This window comes from Dromaius novaehollandiae, chromosome Z (genome assembly GCF_036370855.1).
Source record: "Dromaius novaehollandiae isolate bDroNov1 chromosome Z, bDroNov1.hap1, whole genome shotgun sequence".
NCBI classification, from domain to species: Eukaryota; Metazoa; Chordata; class Aves; order Casuariiformes; family Dromaiidae; genus Dromaius; species Dromaius novaehollandiae.
Window position 1 is genome coordinate 56,762,983 of NC_088132.1, and position 4,438 is coordinate 56,767,420.

Here is a 4,438-nt window from a genome sequence, read left to right on the forward strand (position 1 = left end):
CCGTCGGTGCGCTCTCTGGCTCGCTGCATTGACAAACAAAATTGTTAACGATTTCAAATGCAGTTCTTCAGTGGGGGGATAAGACCCACCCTGTCAAGGTCCCTAATCTAACCGCTGGCGAAGGGGATTCGCAGACAAAAGGAAACAATGGAAGTCTAGTTAGATCGTTTTTCTGGACATTGTTTATGGTCTGGAAGGGATCAATCGTTTCAAAATGTTACCAGTAAAAATGATCCTGTGTGGAATGCAGCTAATCCTTTTAGGTTCCTGTCAACTGTTTCCACTCAAGGAATCCGATTTTTCAAATCAAAGGTGCAGAACTCAATTGCCGAGGGATTTATAGCGCCGGGACCGGCCTCCACGCCCCCCCCCCCGCGCCGCACGGTGCCTCCAAACGCCCCTTGCGGGTGCGGCAGGGCCGGCGCGGCCCCCGGCGGGTTCCTCCGCTGCCCGCCGCCCGGAGGGGCCCGGGGAGCCCCGGGAAGCCGGGCCCCCCGCACCCGGCCGGGCCCTCCGCGGCGAGGGAGAAGCGGCAGCCTCGGGCATCCCTCGCCGACCCAAGGCCGCCAGGCGAGGCCGCCCCGGGGGGGCATGCCCGATGGCTTCACCCCCTTCTCCGCCGGGGCTTCCGCGGGCCCGTCGTTGCAGCGTTTCCCCACCGCCCCTTGACGGGCAGAGCGTCCGCCGACGGCCGCGGCCCGCAGCCCTTTGCGGCGCTCGGGCGGGTGGCGACCGCGGGCGGCTCCCCCGGGGGCAGCCGAGCCCTGCTCTGCCGGCGGCCGGGCGGGTGCCGAGCGCGGCCGGGGCCGGGCGGCGGGGCGGCAGGGGCGCGGAGGAGCCGGGGCTCCTGCGGCCGGGGCTGGCGGCCGGCGCGGTGGCGAGTTGCTGCTGTTTCCTCCGGGCGGCGGGAGCGGGGACGGGCCGGTGAGAGCAGACAGCCCGGGGGCCCGCTCGGCTGCGCGGCCCCGCGCCTGCGTCCCGCGCGGGTGCGCGGAGCGGCGGGGGGCCGCGGGGCTGCCCGCAGCGCGCGTTGGGCGCCCGGCCGGGCACCGGCCCGGAGACCTCGGGGAGACCATCGCGAGCGGCGTGCTGGAAGCGAGCTAGCGAGGTTAATCTGCGGGGGAGGGCCGCCGCCGCCTCTCCTCCAGCCCCACGGCGGCTCCGTCTAAGGGGGAAGAGAAGCTAAGGACTGCCGGGAAGGCGAGGGAGCCTGGCGGTACCCACCGGCCTCTCCCGGGCTGGATTTGGTAAGATCAGAGGCAGGATGGAATTTATAGCACCAATAACTTTCCACGGTCCATCTTTTCCGACCTCGTCCGCTGCCGGAGCAGGTCAGTCACCTGCCGTTCCCAGCCTCCCTCGCTTTGCGCTGGGCATCTTTTTTCCACCAGCTGTTCCTTTGGGCGTGAACTGTCGATCCGAAGAGGCCGCCTCTCCTCCCCCCCGCCCCACTCGTGCAGCCGGCAGGTGGAATTTCACCATACGCACGTACATTAGGAAACCATCAGTTCCGTCTGAGGCTGGCTGCACAAGCAGACGTGGCGGTGTTTATTTTCAGACGAGAAAGCCTGAGGAAAACACCTCGTTCATCTTGAGCGTGTGCGCCCGGTACGCGCCGGGGCACCCGGGCCCTCCCGCAGCGGGAGCGGGCGGCAGACCGGGGCAGGGCGCGGCGGGCGGAGCCGTGCGGATCCGTGCGGCCGGGCCCCGGCGCCGCAGCAGGCGCCTTACGGCGAGCGGCGTTTGCCGGGGCGGCCCCGGCGGTGCCGCAGCCCTGCGGGCGCAGCTCGGCACCCGCAGCGCCTCCGCGACGGCAGCGCTTTCCTGTACACGGACGCGCTCCTGGAGGCCGGGAGGGGATGGGGAGGAGAGAGACCTTCGGATTAACCGTGTGTAAGGCTTTCCCAGGCTCAGACAACGAATTAATGCAACAGAGGATATCTCTATTTATCCTTTTGCTTCCAAAGTAAATTGTGTAATTTGTCATCTAAATATAGGGCCCCGCAGACTGCTGCATGCCGTTTTGCTCCATCACCGAAAGGGAAACTTTGAATCAATTCAACAGGTCTCTCGCGATTTGGAGAAAGGGCAAGTTTAATTATTCTCATAAAAATACTGTCCTTCTGAATACAGTTCAGCGATATCATTTTTGAAATTAGCTAGACATTGCATGTAAAAAACAAAAAAAAGAAAAAGTCTTCTGTGAAGTCCAGTCCAGAACTTGCTCTGCTTTCTCGGCCTTCCGCGGCCTAACCGGAACGTGCAAAGAGCGCCCGTGGCACCCTCACCCGGCCCGGCCCAGCCCGGCCCGGCCCGGCCCCGGCGGGCCCGGCAGGTCCCGGCAGGCCGCCGAGCGGGAGCCCCGCGTCCGAGCGGCGGCCGCCGGGGCCCGCCTGCCGCTGGCTCCGCCGCCGCGTCCTGCGGGCCGCCCCGCCGTCCCTGCCCGCTCCCAGCTCGCCCGGGCGCGGGGTCCGGCGCGGAGCACCGCCGCGGCCGCGGAGCGCCTGCCCCGCTGCGCCGCCGCGCAGAGGGGACGGGAGTCCCGCCGCGGGCTTCCCTGCTCCTCGACCTTGGCTCCTTCTTTCTTGGGTCAGCGCCGGTCCTCTGCGGCGAGCTGAGCCGGGCCGGGCCGGGACACGAGGAGGGAGCCCGGCCGGGCGGCGGGGCCCGGCGCTCTTCTGCAAAAGAACAGGAGAAACAGGCGATTTACACACCTGGGGCTCGCCTGCGGGTCTCCGCCTCCCCCCGGCACCGGCCTAACTCGGTGCAGAAAAACAAGCGAGCTCCTTGTGGCAGCAGAGATCCCGAAAGAGTTAGCATCAGCCGTGCCACTTACGGACACACGCATACATGCACAGACGTAAACATCCATAATATATCTATATACCTCAGCTGTGCTACTCCGTGCAGCAGAGGGGCGAACGCAGCGCGGCCGCGGTGGGGCTGGGGGGAGGCGGGGAAGCCCCGAGGTCCCCTTGCAGGCGGCGGGGCTCAGGCGGCAGCGGCAGCGGCGGGCGGCACAGCGGCCGGCGGCCGGGGCGCACACGCACCTGCGGGCGCTGCGCGGCCGCGGGCACCTCGTCGCGGCGGGCGGGCGGGCGGGCGGCTCCGCAGGGCGGCTGCAGCTTCGCTGAGGAGGGGAGAGAGGAGCCGCCGGGAAGGAGCTGGAAAACGGATCTGCTTCGGTTAGCGAGCCGCGGCGCAAGGCGCATGTGGCCACGATCACAACCCCCATCATTTCTGTGAAATGCAATATACAGCAGACCGCGGAAGGACTTACTGCAGCGAGCGGCGGCAAGTGTCACGCACGGAGCGGAGCCCCCGGCCCGTGCCAAGGGCCCATCCGAGCAGACCCGCTTTCCTGCAGATCCCCCGCACAGGCCTCGGCCTCGGCCAGGGCGGCCGCGCTCCGCAGCCCCGAGAGCCGCGGGGACGGGCGCGGGCGGGCGCGGGTGAGCCCCGGCCCCGCGGCCCACGGGAGGAGCGGCCGGCCCGAGCACCGGCGGCCGCCCGCGGTGCCTCTCGCCACACCGGCGAAAGGCGCGGCCGGCTGGGGAGGGTCTGGGGGGCCTGGGGGGGGCCAGGCCAAGGGCCGCGGAGCTGCCGCCCCGCGCACGCCGCCGCGGCGGGGAAGCCCTGCGGCGGGCAGCGCGCAGCCTGCGGACGCGCCAGCTAATCAGCTTTGAAACGGGGGTGGGAAGTGGAAATTTCTTTCATAGGGGATGTGGGAAGGGACCTAACGCAGCTCTGCTCCAGAGCACTGTTATACAAGATGGTTGAGAAGAAGTAATAATAAAAAAGTGATTAAAAATATATAAATCACCCAACAGAAACAAAGAAATATGTGGAAGGAAACGTTTCTGGACAGAGACACTGTGTGTGGCATAAAAAGTGATTGAATACATAAGGACTTCATTAAATTCCCAATAGATAACATTTGGCTAAATCTATCCCTAGATTAAAACTCTGCATAATAGCACCATAAACTAAAAAGTTTCTTTTTGTGTGGTCCTTCTGGAGGAACTGATTGAAACATTAGCCCCCATATAGAGCAATCCCCTCCCAATTCAGCCCCAGTAATTCGTCTCTCAGCCCTACGGGGATAGGATGAGAAAAGGAGACGGGTTAATGAATCCACACTTCGTAGCTGGGAGGAGGAGGAGGAGGAGGAGGAGGAGGAGGAGGAGGAGGAGGAGGAGGAGGTGACACCATCGTGTTTGTCCCACCAGTTTGTTTGTCAGGGCCCAGCCTATTTTGGAGGAATTGTTCAGCCGGGCTCCGTCCCCGCGAGGACTACACGTCCCCTCGCCACCCCCAACGCGCGGGGGGCACTGCGGGCATTTGCATGCGAATGGGCCGCGGATGTGCGCGGCCGCGGAGCCGCCGCCTTTGGTGGCGGCACCTGCTCCGGGGGGCGCCCGGCCGCGGCCGCGCTGCA

The 4,438-nt window shown here is 65.8% G+C and overlaps 1 long non-coding RNA gene across 1 annotated transcript; it reads right to left on the reverse strand.

Moving 5' to 3' along the window:
- Positions 1–2,076: 2,076 nt before the first annotated feature.
- LOC135324814 (uncharacterized) lies at positions 2,077–4,150 on the reverse strand. The gene is made up of 2 exons (XR_010386073.1): positions 2,888–4,150; positions 2,077–2,678 (listed from the first exon to the last, which is right to left on the reverse strand). It is a non-coding gene; the product is annotated as an uncharacterized LOC135324814 (long non-coding RNA).
- Between the last annotated feature and the right edge of the window lie 288 nt (positions 4,151–4,438).